Source organism: Echeneis naucrates, chromosome 13, assembly GCF_900963305.1.
Source record: "Echeneis naucrates chromosome 13, fEcheNa1.1, whole genome shotgun sequence".
In the NCBI taxonomy this organism is placed as follows: domain Eukaryota; kingdom Metazoa; phylum Chordata; class Actinopteri; order Carangiformes; family Echeneidae; genus Echeneis; species Echeneis naucrates.
This window is the reverse complement of record NC_042523.1, coordinates 10,327,542-10,348,671: the sequence shown is the minus strand read 5'-3', so window position 1 is coordinate 10,348,671 and position 21,130 is coordinate 10,327,542. Positions and strand designations below refer to the sequence as shown.

At 38.5% G+C, this 21,130-nt stretch overlaps 1 protein-coding gene across 1 annotated transcript in view; it reads right to left on the bottom strand.

Annotated features, from left to right (window-relative positions):
- Positions 1 to 21,130, bottom strand: part of lrfn1 (leucine rich repeat and fibronectin type III domain containing 1) — a 97,383-nt gene that overhangs the window by 9,022 nt on the left and 67,231 nt on the right. Inside the window, exons 3-4 of the mRNA XM_029516724.1 lie at positions 17,644 to 17,776; positions 17,419 to 17,526 (exon numbers count right to left, since the gene is read on the bottom strand). The gene's annotated coding sequence lies outside the window, so the exon portion shown is untranslated. The remainder of the gene's footprint in view (positions 1 to 17,418; positions 17,527 to 17,643; positions 17,777 to 21,130) is intronic.

Genomic DNA, 21,130 nt, shown 5'->3' with positions numbered 1-21,130 from the left:
TTATGTAATTGTAAATGTTACTGTATTGTGGACCAGGTGTTAGTCTGCTGTGAGATAACTGATCTCAAATGACTAATTAATGTCTCTTAGTAGGACCTAGAAGTGAGATAATGGAGGAGGCTGGAGTTCAGAGGTTTTTTTTTCCCAGTTTGTCTGAAGCTGGAGTGGTGAGCTGTCGGGACCCCAGAGTTGAAGGGTTTTTTTCTGTTTTCCATAGTTCAGTTAATTCTTTTGTTTGTCAGTATTGGTTCTCAGATTTTTACTTTTTGCCAGGCCTGCAGCACATTTTTGCTGGGGAACTGTAAATAAAATTTCCCCTGGACTGCACACAGGATCTCTGGTCTGTTCTTGCGCAACAACCACTCAGCCAACCTAACAGTGAGCACTAAAATTTATTAAAATATAATTTTGAAAATTTGCTTATCTTGTGCCCCACCAGGAGTAAACCTCCACATTAGCTCCAGTTTTTTCCAAGTCTTGATCCATCCAACAGCCCATGAGCTCCCTGTTACATCTGTTGGGTTTGACCACAAAATTAAATCAACCTCTTTGTCTGGTAAAGAAAATAAAATAACCATACAGGCAGAAAATAACATGAATATCCTCTTAATAGGAGAATATGCAAAAATAGGTTCAAATTTTGGTCATTGGGAAAAAAAATCTGCACTGGAGGAGGGCCGAGTGTGTCTCCTGACTTGAGGGTTAGGGTTCGGTGAGGGATTAATAACAATGTAGACTTCACCAACTGCATTGGAAAGCTTCTGAAAATGGAAAAACCCTTTTCTTTGTAATATAATCATCTTTAGCTACATTGATTATTTGTCAATACAACAATACCATTTTGTTTTAATTAAGGTTTTGTTAAATTTTTCTGCCACAATACGACTTAAAATGCATGTCAGACTTAGGAAAGCTAATTTTACAAGGAGCTAAGCAGCTCTCCCTGTGGACACTAATGACTGATGATTCTCATGTGTATTATAGGTGTATTAACAATGGTGGTTTATTTGCATCAATGGCTGTGTTGGGGTTTTGTTCTGGCTAGTTATGTTTCATTTTAAGAGTAGTGTTTCATTTTTGCTCAGGTACTAGTGATATGGGTTCTGCAGAGGTTCTTGGCTGGAAGTCATCTGCCTGCCCTCCTGTTGGTGTGCATGTTTGTGACGGTGTTGGGGGATCTTTGTAAATGACTGTGCATTTGATTGTGCCTGGTGCATTCGGGTTCGTTTTGTCTGCTTGCACAGATATGTGCGCTCTTGGTTCTGAGGAATGTGAACAACGGCACCAACAGAAGCAGCCCTTTCACCTGCAATGTGGGGGTTTCTGTTCCTTGGTGAGTCTTTGGACATTAACCGGGAAACTGGACCGAACTGAATATATATATATATATATATATATATATATATATGGTGGCAACAGCTGAAACAATTAAGCAACCAACAAGGATTTTAATCATCAAAAATGTTTTCATGGTTGATTAATTATTTAAGATCTGGAGGGATGGTGCATCGTCTCTGGCCCCCAGTTTATCTGATTTTTGATGTTTTCTAGACAACTTTGGGAAAAAAAAGCCATTAAAATAAAGGTAAGTGGGTTAATAAAAAATAATGATACATGCAACTTCATTTAGGCTGCATGGGAAATTTGTGTGGTCCAAGTGTGAGTTGATACAGTTCTTAATCATTAGTACTAAACACAAAGATTATAAAAAATATTTAACATAATCATTAAAAAAAAAAAAAAAAAAAAAAAAAAAATCAAGGAGAGAATTGCCCAAGGTTGTGAACATGTAAGTGTATTATAACACACAGCGGCCCACACAAATATAGAAGAATGCATCACATTTCCAAACAAGCAAACACGCTGAACAAAGAGGGAAAACACTCACAGTGAAAAACAAAGATGATTGTTTTTCTGCCTCTCTGCCTAATGTCAAAAACTGTAGGTATGTTTATAATTCTGTTGTCAAACAAACTGGAAAAATATCAACAAAAAATAAACTTAGCAGCTTATTAATATTGATAAGGCTCACAAATTCTCTGTTTAAGGAGGAGACATCTTGGCAGGTACTAGAGTGAAGAGGGCGTCATAAACAAGTGTGAAACAAATAAAGCCTGAAAGATGTAATTCATATAATTTGTCCTATTTTGGATTGTGTAATGCTTTTTCTGCTGCAGCACTTCTTACTTTCAATCAGACTTCTGACCTCACCACAGCACTGAAACAGTACTGGTCAAAGTGTTAAATGATACAAGCCTCAAAACTGATTCCAGTCATGTAACAGTCCTGGTTTTACTTGATTTCAGTGCTGCATTTGACACCGGCGATCACAGAGTCCGGATGCACAGGACTGCAAAGTCCAGGGTTGAAATTTCTGGAGTGGCTTTCATTTAGAAGGCCAGAGTTATTTTGTTACGATTGGCAGCTATCAATTTGAACTAGCGGCTATGACTTTTGGAATCCCCCGGCGGTCAGTTCTTGGACCCCTCTGGGCCAAATGTTACAGAACTTTAATATCAATTATCAGAATTATGCGTATGACGCACAACTTTGTGTGTCTCTGTCACCAGATGACTGCAGCCCATTAGACTCACTGTGCCACTATCTGGAGCTTATTAACAACTTGATGAGACAAATTTTCTTCAGTTTAAGAATGATAAAACTGAGATTATTTTGTTTGGCAACAAAGAGGACAAGGTCAGCATTAGTCTCTCTCTGTAAAAACCACAGAACAAGTTCGTAACCTTGGTGTGTTAACTGACTTTCAACAGCCACATCAAACCCTGTCATCAAAACAGCTTTTTGCCAACTAAAAAACATCAACAGAATTAAAAGTTTTGTCACCCAAAAAGACCAGGAGAAGCTCATACGTGAGTTCATCTCCAATAGACTGACTATATACTCGATTACTGTTATGGACTCCCAAAAAGGAGCATTAAACAGCTGTATCTCATCCAGAACACTGCTGTGAGAGTTTTAACCAGAACAAGATCATAGCACATTACACATGTTTTAAAATCTTTACACTGCCACCCAGTCAGTCACAGAATAGATTTTAAACCCTACTACTAGTGTACAAATCACAGAAATGTTTGGGACCAGAATACATCTTTGATATGTTTAGAGAATATAAAGCTAGCAGGACTCTCAGATCCATGGGCTCAGGTCAGCTAGTCCAGACCAGAGTCCTGACTAAACATGGAGAAGCAGCATTTAGCTTTTATGCTGCAAACAAGTGGAACAAACTGCCAGTAGATGTTAAATCAGCACCAAAATCCGATACTTTCAAAAACAGGTCAAAACATTTTCTTTTCTCATGCACAGTACTTCCCCTAACTAATCCAAACAGCTGCCTATTCTTTTAACCAATTTAATTTCATTATTTTATGACTTTATGCATGTCACTGTTCTTACCTTTCTCTGTAAAGCACATTGAATTGCCTTTGTGTATGAAATGCACTGTACAAATAAACTTGCCTCACAGCATCAGAATGAACAGCTGCAAAGATGAAAATGCGTCTCTGCTCAGCCAAATGAAAAATACTTTGCTTTTTCACTTTCTCAGTTATACCCGAAATAAGTATGGAGGTGCAACACAACACCAAGAGATGTTCTCTTCAATTAAAGAACTAGAAAGAATAAACTTCCTCTAATTGAACACCTGGAGGCATCTCAGGATATCTCATAAATCAGTATTGCATAAAACAGCACACATCCCTGTTTCATGGAGAAAAGACACAGATCCAACAACGTCTCCTTAATTCTTGTTTTCTGTGAGAATAATTTGTTTGGGTCTGAAGTACCATCATTAAACTGCACAGGACTGTACTCATTACCTTTCAGCTTATATTCACTCAAAATGAAATATGGCCTCACTTGATGTAATGTTGGGATCCTAGCCTTGGGACAATAGTTTCCTTTTTCCCAGGGTGATTCACCTCATATTATTTTTGTTTTGTTTTGTTTTGGGGTTTTTTGTATGTGCTTGCTTTTGGAATGGGAGCCATTCCTGACATTTAAAATTTTAAATGTGTCAGCTCTCAAGAGCTGAAATTGTTAGGAGATTATCAGGATATTAACCAACCATATAGTTTGTTTTATTACCAAATTTTAGGTAGCTTTGTTTTCTCTTTGCTGCTCAAATATCTTTGGCTTTTAGAAACAAGAGAAATTTAATTGATTGCTTTTAGTAACTTCCCATAAGAGTTAATCACCATATTCTGACTTTTTATGGAGCAAATTATTTTTAATGGCGGTTCTTGTAATTGGTTAGTTTCAGCTCTGCACATCAGAAAATTAACTGGTAACAAATTTCTTAACTTTAATGAGTTATTTCAAGGATTTCTTGACATTTTGTTTTTGTCCAGAGATGAAAGGAGACAAACAAGAGACAGAGAGTGTCTTGTCATATATCGTTACTGTTTTGAAACCCTGAATTAGAGACAGAGTAGTTAAAGCTCAAGTGTATTCTGAATGTGACATTGAAAATCGTCAGTGATAAAACATAGACAATGCCAGATTTTGTCCATATCTCACAAAAACATCTGCTAGCATATTGTAAGGATACTTTCCAGACATGACTTTGTCAGGAAGCTGTAAACACCAATTAGACTGTGCAGGCAATGAACTGCTAGCTGCCCTTGTGCGACTCTTGTCAGGATGCAGCCATAATTATTGACAGCCTGAGTTCACCGGAGTCAGCTGTGTCTCTACCAGTGGACGCCTAAAACCGAGGCACTGCAGCCCCAGGGATTTTGGGATGCATCTCATCATGGGGCGTCTGGTGGTATTGTCGCAAACAGGGGGAGCATTTGCATATTATAATTATGCCTGGATGCAAAAACGGTCTTCTCAATTACATCCAATTTAAGATTTTCAATGAAGAAATATTGAAAGGCACAAACAACTAAAGCTCCCTCAACTTTAATTCTAAGAGCTTCTCTTAACAAGAAGGAGCGCATTAGCATTATTACATTGGTGCTGCATAAATACAGTAGAATCATGTCCATCAGTTGTCAACTCAACACTATGGTGACTGAGTCTTACCCTTTAACTACAACAAGCTCTTTTTAATTTCAATACTTCCTTTCATGGATATATTCAAACCTCAAAAGCTGCTTAAAAAGTTGCAATATACCTCAAAGTGAAGAAATAACGTTTGAGATAATTCAGCTTTTGAAATCAAAATAATATAAAAAAATAAAGTGTAAGGGAGAGCAAAAATCATTTTTCTGACTGCTGTCCAAGATGTATCCCTGCACGTCTGATTATTCACACATAAAAAGTAAATTGGCCTTCATGTTTCTTACAGTGGCCCTGAGAGAACCACCACTACAACTTCTTCATCAGCAAATGTACTGCAAATTTTCCCAACACAACCAAATATTCAAACGTGCTGCAAATACTCACTTGTGTTTGGCCTATTTCCGTGTTTTCGTGATTTGATATGCAGTGAGCTCTCAGGCCCATTGACAATTTGATTACTCTTACTGTTGATAAAAGGTCAGAAAATCTAAAGCTAAAAATTTGAGTAAAAAAACAAACGAATTTCAGAATTTCCCAGAGCCTAAAGTCATCAGTTGTTTGGATTAAAGAAAATATTAAATAAAAATATCCAATTTACTACAAAGAAAACCTGAAATATGCTTTGGGTTTTTGACAAAAAAAACAAAAAAAAAAAAACAAACAAACAAAAAAAACTTGAACAGCTATTGAAGAATGTCTTTACATCAATCGATCCATCGATCTTCTACTGCTTTTCCGTTTCTGGGTCGCAGTGGGTGATGGAGCTCACACTGGGTGAGGGCGGGGTCACCCTGGACAGTTACGGATAATTTAGAGTCACCAATGAACCTAAAAATGAATGAAATCTACTCATCACAAGAACCATTGTGAACTTATTTAATACAGTGTTGTTCCAGACAATCCACTTTATACACAAATTGTCTCTCCAACTAAGCCCCCCTTTCCAAAAAAAAAAAAACAACCCAAAACCCAACAACAACAACAAAAAAAACCAACAACCCTGTGACTAAATTCCTTCTGTTCACTGTCACGGTTAATAGAATAAACAGGACAGTTCAGTGCCCTCTCATTTACATTGGCCACTTGCCTATCTTTGTAATGTCTCACACTCACTGGCCTTTTTAGAAAGCCGCATTTTTGATTGCATACACTACAGCAATTATAATGAAGACGCACAACACCATTTTATTGCTCACGATATACAATCAGAATAAGTTTGAGTAGCTGCAGCATAAATTACAAAATAAAATTCTCGGCTCGGAACAAAAGCCTGGGATTCAAAGTTTTACAATAGTGAAGCTTGTTATGGATACATACGGAAAGAAAGAAATGTAAGAATTCACTATTCAGTACAAACTGAAATATTTAACAGCATCCCACTTAAAAAAACTGAGAAGGCAATAACAGCTATTAGCATGCATACGAAGAAGAATTATAGAACAGATAATAGATAAGGATAATAGAACAATAAGTAATAGTACACACTATAAAGCCAAAATCAGGACTGTCAGAAATAATTCATGATGTATTATACCAGAGGTCTCCAGCTCCGTTCCTGAAGGGCCTCTGTCCTGCATGTTTTAGATGGTTCCTGCTCCAACACACCTGACTCAAATGATCAGCTCGTCATCAAGCTCTGCTGAGGTCTGATCAGGAGCCACTTATTTGAATCAGGTGTGTTGGAGCAGGAAACATCTGAAGGATGCAGGACAGTGGCCCTTTTTTTTTTTTATTGATGCAGCAGCATTGTCCAATATACTGTATAACTATGCATTATATTTTATGTGCTCATTTTCAGTCTTGCACATTTTCATCTACCAAATAAATATCAGCTACTGCAGCCAAAAAATTTAAAGCAGTAACAACCACAAAATTCAGACTGAAATCACTGCGGCGTTGAGGTATCGCAAAGTAGCATACAATTAAAATAGTTCACTGAAGTTCAAGTGAATCTGTAATAGATCTGATCTGGAAATGCAGGACTTGAGGGCCGACATATTTTTGCTTTACTGACTGAAACAAATAATCCACCTTCGTGATTGCATGAGCTCAGGTAAAATTTATTCTCTCTTGGATGTGTGCTCTGACATCTACAAATGGCTTGACAATACACAGGGTGAGTGTAACTCCTCTCTCCATGCAACACTTTCACTGACACCTTGAAAGAGATTGTATAAGTACATTCGACCAATTTGACAAAAAGAGAGAGAGAGGAAAACGCGTGGATAAACAAACTGTGATAAAAGCCCAATCTGCTAGCAAACAACACCAGGACAGACAGTGATTCTGAATGACACCCAGTTTATGGGATTTTTATTTCCAGGCTTAGATATTTCAAAATCCGGCAAGGGTCAGTGACAAGAATTGGTTACTTTACAAACACTGTGACAACATAATCCTCTCTTGTATGTGTACTTTGTGCACGTGTTTCCATATGATAATAGCTGTGTTATTTCATCAATGATGCGTGCCTGTTTGTCCTCAGACTTATTGTTTGACTTGATTGTCTTCTTGTCGTTTAGCATTATTTCTCCACACCCTCATCACTCATGAGATGAATAACGCTTCTGAATTGGTGCTCCTTTGAGTTACAGTGTTGCTAAACACTGCACGCTCAGTCTCAAATCCTCCTCCCAAGGCTCCTACACTGCATTGATCCTGCTCTGTATGTACACTTGCAAGGCAATATGTTTGCCTGTTATGACTGCCACAGCAGATTCTAGTGCTGAGCCAGTTCACATCAATTCAGTGGCTAAACCGAAAACAACAGATGACCGATTACTGACCAGCTTTTTCTATATTAATAGCACCGTGTCTGAAACAATGCAGGCCATCTGTTGATCAATTACTGGAATCACAATAACTCCCTTAAATCAAGTTACTCTTCTGCCCTCGCACTGCATCCTGTTGCAAAGCTAGACAGGTAGCTAACAGATGGAAGTCTTCCAATAAAACAAGGCTGAAGTTTTCCTGTCTTTTATTGAAGTCTTCATATTTACACTGTAAACCTGGAAATAATCACAGAAACTGAAATTCGGCATTGCATAAGTGCAAACGTTGTACAAACAAACAAAAATTGGTGCAAGCAATTGATAATCATCCACATAAGACTCACAGATATACTCTCTTCCGCTTCGCTTAACTAAAATTCGTAGTTCACTCTGAAAGAGACAATTCCCTCTGACACGCTTTCATGTGTCAAACTGAAGGCTAGCAGGCCATATCCGGCGCGCAAGACCGTTTCAACTGTCGAATTTTTCATGGCCCGGCTGTATGAGACGCCCGTAACACACACTACAAATTCCATAATGTAGTGCAACAGCTGCCATGCCAAACAATAGGCTAGTTGCAACAACCCTAATTTCAGCTTCACTGATGACACACCAATGAGGCATCAGTTGTGTACACAATGTGTCTTGTTTGTCGAGCTAATGTGGCTGTAATGTAAGAATTTAAACATTTAAATTTTTTTATTTATGCTTTCAAGTTTTCACCAGACATTTTCACGGAGAACAAAATATTTATAAGTCTAGTTTATTTATAAAAGTTTATTTTTGGGTGCAATATATAGTATTCTGTCTGTTTCAATTCATATTTTTATTAAATAAATTTTTTTCCTGTTTGGCCCACGACCTCATGTGTGCTGAGTTTCGGCTCCTTGTGTGATTGAGTTTGACACCCCTACTCTAAACCAAAGAAGATACATTTTTAATACTTAATCTTCAGTCAAATATAAAATTATTACTTATTTAACTTTTTATTTTCAATGCAACTTCACAGGCATCACAGTTACAATTAAGCACAGCTTGAGATTTTCTTCAAACACATACATAGACTCATTATCACGGACCAATTAAAGCTACCAATTCATCTAATAATAAATAATAATAATAAATAAAAAAAAACATAGCAACTGCCATGTTGTTCAATGTATACCAGTAACTGTTGGATTGCCCTAAAATGTGAATGATCCCCATGTGATAAATCATATTCACTGTAGTGTTTGTGTTTATTGATGTTTTTTTGTATTCAATTACAACTGAACAACCGTTTCATGGATACAGATATCCATAACGTGTAAAGGACAAATTTTAATGACTTATGATTCTATTATATTGTGGTCAAGTGCGACTAGCGAGTCAAGATTTTCTCAAATTCAGAAACATACATCAGAAATGGACATAAATAGATACTGAATCTAGACAATGTACTTAAATGACTTCAGTGGTCCTTTGACTTTTCTCTTGTCTCACCATAACACTGATGTTCTTATGATTTTAACATTAGTAGGTAACTAAATGAGTTCATGCATTTCCTCTACTGCCATCATTAGGTCAAACTTTGAACTTGATAAATTCAACAATCCTGACAGCCTCGTCTGTATTTTTGTGTAATGCTAATTAACAAATTAGCATGACAACATGTTAAACTGAGATGCGGAACATGGAAAACTTTACACCAGCAAAATATCAAAATGTTAATATTGTCATTGTTTGTGTATTAGCATAATTTAATTATCATTTAGCTCAAAGCTATGTTGTGCCAAGACCTTGCACAGCTGGTAGCATGGCTGTAAATTCTTAAGGGTCCGATTATGCTTGTTGTAGTTGTTAATAATACAATGTCTCAACACAACAAAAATCAGGCATTCATAATGGCAGCACTCAAAGGCAGAGCTGGCGAAATGGTTTTATTTAAAAACAAAGGCAGACTTTCACGCAACCTTTCCTGAAAGATTGTGTGAGTCAATAGTTGTGTAAAAAAATACTAAAAAGCTGCAGAAATGGGTGGAAAAAGTCCCCCCAAAAGGTTTAGTGGGACGGTATTTCTGAGGCTAAATGACCACCTGACAAACAATTCTGCCAGGTACACTGTCCCTGGATCTGTCAACTACACTGCTACGCTGTTCCCCAGCCAACTAAAGGTAGATGACTCCATCATTTAACATTTTAAGCGAAGTACAAAGTGAATATCCAACGTCTTCTATCTCCTTTGTGAGTAAAGTGTAATTTAATTAACAGAAACAATTGGGATTTATTACCAATTGGTTCCACATGAATAGATCTACTGTAAAAAAAAATAAATAAATAAAAATAGTGGGGATGGGGGGAATCTTCAAAGAAAAACAGCACAAAGCAGGTCTAGACAGAACTTTTGTCAAACATATATTTCAGGTATTACATTCATATTTCCACTACAGAGTGTCTAAGCCTCACTAATCTGGTCTCTGTGCCAAATAAAGCACCTTGTAATGGTAATATGTACGCACAGCCAGCAGGGCAGCCAACACACAGAAGGTGTGGATTCATCTACAGTTGTCTTTGTACCAAAGAAAATAACTGAATTATTGGAAGATCTTCTGCTGCCAGCATCATTGTGTACTAGTTCCTGCATTTGTTCATCGTGACTACTAAAAACCAAAACAATACAAAACAAATTAAAGCACCACAAAGACCATTAATCCTACGGACGAGTTGCTTTTGTAAAACTGCTGATTCTGAATTCACATACACACGTTTTTGTATCATCTGCTTCACCTTGTTTTACTTTAGTATTGGCTGTTATGTCTCATGTAATTTTATGTGTAATCTTCAAATGCAGAAGTGGATTAATCCACTATGGTTTCCTGGTGTGAAAAGGAGCTGTCGGCCCCATCCAAGTCCAAAGTCCAAAGACCAGGACCCACCTCAGTTCATTTGTGATTATTTGCTATTAGGCAGCACCAGAGCACCACATATGCAATGCAATGTCTACAGTATTTGTATTTTGAAATAAAGCTGAGTTACATGTAAAGGCTTGTGATTTGCTGAGGAAACATGTTAGATGGGCAGCGCTGATGGGGCCTCTCTGTGTGGAGTTTGTATATACTCCCCATGCCTGCGTTGGTTTCCTCCCACATGTTTTAGTGTTAATTAGTGACTCTAAATTGTTCGTAGGTCTGAGTGTGAGTGTGAGTGGTTGTTGGTCTCTGTCTTTCTCTGTGTGTTGGTGGGGTGGGGGTGAGCTGGGATTGGCTCCAGCACCCTCAGCGACCAACAAACAGATGAGCGGTTGAAGATGAATGAACGCTTAAATAGTTATTGTCAAGCTAGTTAGCAAATCATGATCATGATAATAGTTAATAAACACAGACTGAAAGTGGCCAATTGAGGTAAAGTGGTAACTTGCTTTGGCTACATTTAAATCAAAGGTAACCTGCTGAACATATTGTGGGTGTCCTTAAGGCTTAATAACTGCATTTAATGAATGAAAGAAATAAAAGCCTACAAGTACATTGTCTACATGCACGATAACCTACTAGCATAGTTATTTTATTTATTTATTTATTTTATTTTTTGCCCATGTTGGCAAATAGCTAAATAAATTGACAAATGACTGTGGCCACTTTCCCATTCAAATGGTTGGAACAAAATGGCGATGTACACTCCATTGTGTTAATGCTGGTTAAAACTTCTACCTGTGAAGTTTCCTAAATATTTACAATAATACATTTCAAACACGCAGGATAAGAAACAATTCTCATATCACTGACCACCCAAGCCAGTAAAGTTTACCTGCCAGATTGAAATAAGGGTCATATTTACTACTGAAAAGCATCATTCATTTTTGCCAACCAATAAAAGTTATTTATGCAAATGAGGTCAATGCACTTAATCCAAGACAAAACTAATCTGTTATTCTATCAATTATTGACCCTCGCAAACAGCGTATATATTTACTGACCCTTGACAAGCTCATGCCAAACTTTGTGAGTCCCTAATCACAAAACTGTTAGGTCTGTTATTTTTTGACAGAAAGGCATATTTAGATCTTATTTATTAGTCACATAATTATATTTTACCTTTTTTTTGTAGCTGTGCACAAAGTCAAAACAGCTCAATCATTCTAACCCAGTCAACTATACTTTCTAGTAATTGAGAATCAGTTACAAAAAATGTATTAACTGCTGGGTTTTGTCTCAGATAGCTTCCAAGTCTTCCCCAAAAAATAAGTAAATAATCCTGATTACAACACATATTTCCATCTCTTTCTTTCCACCATGTTAGCTACCTCCTTTGGTTCAATTGAATTTGTGTAGCTATATGGAAATATTTTTATTGTAACAGTAATATAACAAAAAAGGTTAAGATCTATGTACCGAAATAATTGTACTGGCTGTAATGTCTATTAACAAGGAATATTTAATACAGTACAATTTTACCACCAGCAAGAAGAAGTTCATTATGGACCATTGTGCATGTGGCTCTACCATAAATAATTAGTTCATAACCTATTTGATGGAGGTGGCATTATCAGAAATTGCTCTTTATTTTCTGTGTCTAGTTAATTAGTAAATTTGATAAATTAGCCACTGAACTAAATTGCTGTCCAAAAGCTATCTAGTTAGAAACAAATTAGGGCTGAGAAATGAGGACATCAGAGAACATTCACTGGGATTGAGCTGAAAGTGTTTTTTTCTTTTGGTTTTGTTCTCTTTTATTGAGCAGAAAGTGAATTTAATTCAAAATCCTACATCAAGCGGTTTCTACATATTCCACTTCTCCCCAATGGGCGCTTGCTGCCACAGTCAATGCAGATATACTCTTCAGTGAAGAAAATGATTTGTAAATAAAACCGTTCCCTTGGATTAGAACAAATTCTTCGAGAAGATGTTGAGATCTTTTTCTAAGTTTGATGTGTGATTAGAGAAAAAGAGGGCAGTGCAGTTGCTTGAGTGGTTTTGTCTTACGGTTTGATCTTCCGCCCTGGCCCTTTCTTGCACAGACTTTGTTTATTTTCTCACTTCTCTGGGCTTCCTCCAAGAAATAAATCTTTCATATAAATGAATTATAGGGGAATTGATATACACTTGCTAATTGATGGAATCATCACAGAGGGTGATGTTTTTCGTTGGAATCACAGATATTTTATTTTTCTCATGTATGATGGTTTTCAAATGCTGCAAGAGACAGGTGAGCGGGATGATGCAGCTATAAAACACACAACACCAATACTGTATATGACTGGGATACTTTCAAACACTATATTTCCGTAATTTACTCAATAATCTTGGACAGCAAAGCAACCTACTCAGCGCCATTATTGCACTTTAATATAGCTTTGCCCATGCCACTTCTCCATAATGCTATACTCAGGCTAGCTCATTGTGTTGCCAGGACCACTTAGAACATCTCTGCCTCATGTGCAGCTCCTCCACCCCCCCTCCTCATTCTGCTCTGCCTATGAGCCAATGCAAATTACAGTAACAGCTTGGACGTGAGTATAATCTCAAGTGGTGCGAGCTGGGCTCCATGGCAAGGCATGCAGGCAGATGGAAGCAGAGACTCTGCCAGGCCTCTTTAGGGGCTCGCACTCTTTCTCCGGCATGCTAGACAATGGAGGAGCTATGGCTCATGACCAGCTACTGCACTCGTCTGCCACTATCATTCATACTACTCCCTTTGCTGTATTTGATAAATGATTTGAAATGAAGGGGACTCCTGTCATGGCCTTCTGTAGACCAATGCATAGATGGTGACATGATTTCATGTGAAACTTAAAAAAAAAAAATAAATAAGAGAGTGGCGAGGCTTCAGGCCGGATCTTCAAACATTCATTTGGTGTGACGAAGGCAAAGCACAGTGGGTGTGTTTCTATACGTTTCCCTCAACAGCAGGTGGTACAGGTTTTTCCCTTCAGCTTTGCTAGCTTTATAAATAGCATTTAAGTAAACAATGTACTCTATTTGCATAAAAGATATTATCAGAGTTCAATGGAAATTATTTTTGCCCCATTAGGCAAAAAGCTTTGATTCTCTTGAAAAAGCACCATATATTATTCATTAATGCATCTCCTGTGAGTACAACACTACTTCTGAAACCGTACCTATGTGTCTGAACATACGTCGTGCAGGCAATATTCATACAATATATGCTACAAGGGATAATTAACTTGAGCATATTTTAAATGTGATATAGGTTTGGGTTGCCTGAGGGGGACAATATAGTTTCAGTTTTGAATTAGCTTTTCTTTATGCCTGAGCAAGCTTCCGTGTATTAGTGAACTTCCACTAACTTCTGCCTCCTATTACCATGAACAAGACCTGATCCTTTGCTCTGTAATCTAACAGGCCCTGCTGATTTCTGAAAGCGTGAATAAAATGATAAATTCATGAATGCGAAACATAAGAGGAATACATTTCTGATACCTCTCTGATTCTGATTTTTTAAAGTTACAAGATTTCCTCTTCAAGCACCACAGTAAAGGTTACAACACTATATAATGCACCTATTATTTTGAATGAATGCGCTCCAGGCTTTACATTTGCATGAAAACACAGATCAGAGATTCCCTGTTTTGCAGCACTGCAAAGGAGAGGCTTGTTTATGCCCACAAAATCTGATTGTGTTATTCTTGGCCATTTATGTAAATGGATTCTTAAACTTGGTAATGTTCCCTGTAACTAATGAGGATGTTATGCAATAAGGTTGCACATCCATGTGTCATTAAACATGTCTCTGGTTTTTTAATCATGTGACACAGCAAATCAAGGAACTCTGAGGCAAACATATGTGCCTCAGAGGAGCTGAAACAACGCCTTCCCTCCTGAACACATACCTAACAACAATCACTACAAAAGAATATGATGTATGAAGAAATCAATAGACTGTGAGTCAGCTGTGTGTCAAGATGAGGCTGCTTAAGTGACTCAGTCTTCAATGTGTTGCCAACTCTGAAAGCATCTGCACTTAGAAAAAGATATTTGAGAGAAAGCACCAACACACTGAGCACAACTCCCCTGGAGCTACACATCCATTGTATCTGACTTGTGCTCACACACATGCAGATGTGTTTGATTCTACTATATTTTCCACAATTTTCTGGGAATAGCTTCAGCTATACCATTTCAAACTCACAAAGCTTCTGTTATTCTGAGATGGGGCTGACAAGGAGTGTGCCACCTAATTTCTGTGGATGATTAGCGCTGTGGTTACAAGCATCAGGCACAAAGATGATATCTGAACATGGCTATAAACCTCAAGAATGCCCTGAGATGCTACTTGACACTGCCTCCAGTACTTGGTATTCGATTAAACACCGACTGCACAACTCAGACTACCTTGACAAGAGAAGCTCCAAAACACAAGACAGGGGAAGGGAAGCATATACGCACAGTGCAGCTGCTACAATTTTGAATATGGGAGGGTAATAACTTGACCTCTTCCTCACTCTCCCCTCAATCCCTGATTAAAAACTTGTATTCATTACCCTCATACAGAGCACCATTTTTTCAGTTGTAGTACCATAATTTTGTAGAGGCAGAGAAGAACTGGTGGAGAATCCTGTTGTTACGCCTCTTATCGCCCTCCAACTTGACAACCAGGATTAAACTGCACTCGAAAGAACAGCTGGGGAAGGATACCGAAAGAATACATATGGGCCAAAATTGTGGCACTTCCCAGGGACAAATTGCTTTTATTTGATAGGATGGGTTGATTCAAATCTCCTAGAAAGGAGTTATTTAACCATGGGAATTATTTTCTTTTTCTGGGACAGAAACAGAACAGGATGTCTCACAGTGTACAAAATATGCAGAGTTATGCAGGGTGCACGACTGTTGTAGACGCTGCTTGTTAGGCGTACAATGAGGGGGAGGGAGAACACTGAAGGGAACAGCAGTTATGTTCAATTCAGTAACACGAGCTGGCTAATTAGCACTGCCCTGCCATTGCCTTTGAACCAGCAGAGGACAAGTGGGAGCCATCATATTTCTTTGTTCTCAGCACCGTATGATTCCCCTCTGACCGCAGAAACCACAGGGGCTCTGACCACAGTGGGTCAGAGGTAGGCAAAATAACCTCACTTCCCACCCTCCCCTTGCCGAAATCCATCCATCCACCCACGCGCCCACCCAGAGGAATTGCCCAGACATTTTCTTAAAACCACCCCATCAGCATAGTACAGTTACTGGCAGTGTGCTGCATCACATATAGTACTGAGATATAGAGTGATGACATTTTCAGGATGCAAACCTACTCCAAGCACACCAGACAGATGTTAAGGGGATACAGGTACTACAGTACATCAGATGCACGCAATTATTTTCAGCTGACTGCTCCCTGAAGACGAAGCACAGATCATTAACTCTATCCTCTCGTGTGCTTGGTTTTAATTAATAGTTTTCTGCTATATAATGTACAATTGAAACATGAAATTGCATTTATCTAATGCAGCAGCGGTGTGAAAAAACGCTTTATGACCCATTTCATATTAGTTAGAGATGTAGTCAGTTACATTATAACTCCAGATTGTACCTTTGTGTCCCACATGGGTCAAGTCATTTGATATACTTGGCGAAATTAGTTCAGTGGTTTAGGAAGGAGAATAATTACTCATAAAGGAATATTTTATAGCCCCCAACATTATCTATTTGGCTTGACATCACCAAACAGAAAAAAACAGACTGACTTGCGATACCGGTTCATGAAAATGGACCAATAAAGAGACACCTCACACCCCAACGCAACTTTGCTCTCGGCGGTTATTCCAACCACAGGACGCCAAAACTAATGTGTGTGTAATTGACATTTAGCATCTGTGAAATTTCTCAACAGTATTCCCACTGTCAAAATGAATTTGCAGAAGAGATGATGAAAATGTTGCCAATATCAAAGCAAGTTTAGGTTTAACAAATATCAACAACAGAGTTATTTTGCTCCATGTTTTGTTTTGTTGTGTGTGTGTGTGTGTGTTTTGGAGAGCACCACACCCCCCTTCTACTGAAACCAAACCCTTAGGTTTCTTCTCCCACAAGAGCACTCTCATGGACAGTTACATCAGAGATCCTGTAATGTATGAAACATCCCAGGATAATATAACTGGAAAACAAAAACATCCACTGTTGTACTGTCCCGGAAAATATAACAGTGCTTTATTTTCCATGATCAATAAATACTTTATTTATCCCAGTTTAGATTTCTAGTGTACTTTTACTTGAGGTCATGAACCACTGCCCCGAGGGTCGCTCTTTTTGAATCCAGTACTTGCTTGTACATAATAGCTGTATGTGTATGTTTTTGCAGACTTTATTTATATGTATGTCTCTATGTAACTGACTATACATTTTGTGGTTGGCACTGACAGCCACTTGAACACTGCATCAATATGCCTAAACATCCTGAGCCAATATGGCTGATTGTGTTTTAACAAACTCCACCCCCAAAGCTGTTTCAACTGTGTGAAACAAATTATGCCTAAAAAGGAGAAAAGCATTAGCAAAATTGACCCATTTCTGTCTGTATTACGTTCCCACTATGATCTACATACCACAGCCTCTTCAATCTACTTATGCACCAGTGCTGACACAACACTGTTCAGGCCGCTCCAGCTATTAAGAAAAGATGACAAACTTACCAAATATCAAGCCCTGGTTTCCATTACAGGCTCACATCAACATCCCAATCAGTTGGAGCTCAAAAAGTCAAGGCGGAGGCAGGTGACTCCGACAAAGGAAAACACCACCTAGAGGACAAAAACGGGTTTAGGACTAAGACACATTTGTTAGGGTGAGCTAGTAAATTGCTCTAACAACCTGCCAGGCGTGTGGTTGTTACACATTTCAGGATGTTTATCACCTACCTCTAGATAGTATTGAGGTGGAGGAGCCAACATTCCTCAAAACACTAGAGAAGCAGTCATACATTCATAATCTCATTGACTGAGCTTGCTCCTTTTTCCACTTGGCAGCTTTGGGTGCGATATGAACGCTGATCTGATTATGAAAAAAAAAAAAAAACAAGAAAGAAGCATAAGCTCAAGGAGAGGCAGTAGAAAAACAGTTGGAGATACCATGACTGAATGTGTGTCCTGTCATTAATATTTCACTGCATCATTGTAGCTAAAGATGGAGAACAAAGTGTAAAGGGGAGCATAATGAAAAATTTATCATGTTTTGACACAGCTTTGGAATTTATCTGTGCGAACCAAAGAACGAGTGAATCTTCTGCTTGTGATGAGATTTTATGACTGAGAAAATAAGGTGATTAATGTGTCTGAGAAATTACTACACACTTTAATATGAGGTTATTAGCATTATCTGCAGTAATCAGATGAGGATTTGAAATAGGGTTTTTTTTGGGGTACTCACTTAACTATTTTTTACTGCAAAATTCAAGTTTTCTCTTGACACTGGAGAAAGGTGACTACCAAGGTCATAGGCCTTTCAGTTTCTCACTTGTCCCAGGAATTCAAAACAAGCTGCATGATATGTCTCAGCTCTCAGTACAGCAGCACGCAATGCAAGAGAGATTACCATATCGCTCACTTTTGTCTGCAGAGTGCCCTCATACATAAAAAAAAAAAAATAAAAAAAAAAAATAAAGACTTCTCCACTCAGGTTCTACTTCCAACTCGACCGTACATAAATTTGAATTCATAGAGGGACTTTAAGCTCATCACCTTCAGTTATTCACCCTGACAATGAAGTATTTATGACGCAAGAATTTGCTTTTTTATACGTCATTATAGTCTGCTTCCATTTATCTTGGGCCGTGCTCAGAGCTGTCATGTAGAGGGTTTAAAAACGAAGAGAAACAAATTCACAGTGTAGATGTCACACATTTTATGGTCCATCATTTCTCAGTTCATCATACCGTGCATATTAACGCCTTCCTCTTTATGGTGCTGCGGCACGCACTGACATTCAACATGATAGTGAGGTGTTGTGACTGCAATGTGACATTATGCAACAGCTGGGACATGCTTTAAGTTTAAATTTGTTACCAACAAAATGCTCTTCGCCTATGTGTATGGTCTGATGTACGATTTTCCAGTTTTATCCTTGTTTTTAAGCATCAAATCATCACCCTGCCTACTATGATAAGTCCAGTGTCAGCTCAGGACAAGCCTGTCTCACTTAATCTCCAACATGGTTCCCCTTCACTGTATCAAACACTCAGTTTCACTGCTCTTTAAAGCCACAAGATTTTACCTTTTTCCCTTTCTCTCCAGGCCATTTTTAAAGTGAACTGACAGACAAAAAAATTCTTGGTGCCAGGCAGCTTTGGCCAAATGACACATTCCATCAAGTCATTCTCCATCACTGGGATTCCTTCTGTCCTATCTGAGAAAGACAAAGACAGTTGTTAGGGAGATATTCATATGCCTGAACTGCCAGCTTTGTTACTTAGAATACTCTGGTATGACAACAGGGGCAGATGAGGCTTCCCTTTTTACTGCTCTGCTATTATATTCTGTCTGTCAATCCATACCGAGACCTTTCCTTCCTAGATATCAGCTCTGCAAAAGCCGCAAAAAGAACCTCTGCAGAAACCCTTAGGCATCTCATTACATCAGATCCTGCTGACCATTTAGGGGGACAGAAACAAGCCTTGGAGCTTCAATCAATTATATATTTGAGGGAATGCACTTAAAGTGGAGATTGCCGTCCTTTTCAAGCTCCCTTCTCCAGATATCGACAGGAGTGATCGCCATGCCTGAGCTTATTGCAGGTAAAGCACGGACCCACAGCATTTAATAGACCACAGAAGTACGGAAATTAATTCCACCATGTCCATGTGAGCAGATTTTTGTGTATTCACTACACACTTTAATTATTTTTAAATTACCCGACTGGCGTGAAGGTTTTGGTTCGAATAATTTTTTTTTTTTCCCCAGCAAGTTCCTCCTTTCCATAACTGGAGGGGATCATGGTGCCTGAAGTAAAGACAAGCAATAAAGCAGCCACAGTTGTAGCAGACTTATTAAGGGACACTCTCAATGTCATCATGACTCAGCAGGCAGAGCCACTTGTTGAGGAAACAGTTGTGCCGTTCAGAGGTATTCAGTAGCCTAATAGCTGTTATAACTGTGGTCAAACTCACCAGCAGATCCACAAAACTGAATGCCATCAAACATTTTCCCTGGGTTTACAGTAATTCTGTCTTCATCAGTCACAGTGCTGCCCTCTCCATGGATTTTCAGCAGCCATGTTGCCACAGTCAAAGTCTGATTTCATTTCTGAAATAGGTGTGTATGAACAGCACCAGCCTAAAACTGCTGATGCAATGAAGAGATGTCTCTTAAGTGCAAACCTAATGTGTTTAAATGCATCAGATATACTCCACATATTCAGTTATTCATTCATCTTCTACCACTTATCTGTTTTTTGGTGTGCTGGAGCTAATCAGCTCACCCTGGACAGGCCACCAGTCCATCACAGGGCCAACACACAGAGAGAGACAGAGACCAACAAACAGTCACACTGTGACCTACGGACAATTTAGAGTCACTGGGACAGTGGGACAGTGGACAGTGGACAGTGGGAGGAAACCCAGAGGCCCCAGGCCTGGGAACCAAACCTGCGACCTTCTTGTTGTCAGCGCTAACCACTTAGCCGCCATGCTACCTCTACTTATTCACTAGCTGCAAATTTCCTTGAGTCAACAGGAGACAAACCAAAAAAAAAAGTGAGAGATTATTAAAGACAAGCAGCTGTTTCTGTTACGAACCAAAACACCATCAGACTTTAACGAATGCTCCCATCCCCCTGGCCTGACTCGAATCAAACTGAGCTCCTTACTTGAAATGAGACAAAACTGTTTTGAAGAAATTTGCTTGTAGGAGGATTTAAAGTGAATAATTAACTTTTTATTTCCTTCTACAAACCTTTGGCATTTGAGGTCAGGAAAAGATGAACGGTGTGTGTATGTGTGTGTGTGTGTGGGTGTATTTGCATGTGTGTCCATGCTCCCCATCCAATCAATGCTCATGAATCCTCTGGTGCTGGAGGAACACTAAGGGAAGCCGAGGAACTGAAGTTGCAGATTGGGATAAGATGAAAACCCATTCACAGTGATGAGTGATGAGACTCTCAATGAGACTGCATCCAATCATGCCAACACTGGTTAAGTTACAAGGCTGAATATACAGTTGAATTTTGCACATCCACATATGGAGATTTAAGTTGTTGCACTAGACAAGTCGACATGCAATTCACTGGTCAGTTCATACTGATTCAAGTTTTCAATTAATCTTTCGGGCTGCAAAAAAAATAAAATAAAATAAAATAAATAAATAAATAAAATTTATAAAATAAAATTTCCCAAAAACTGGAACCAGACCCCAG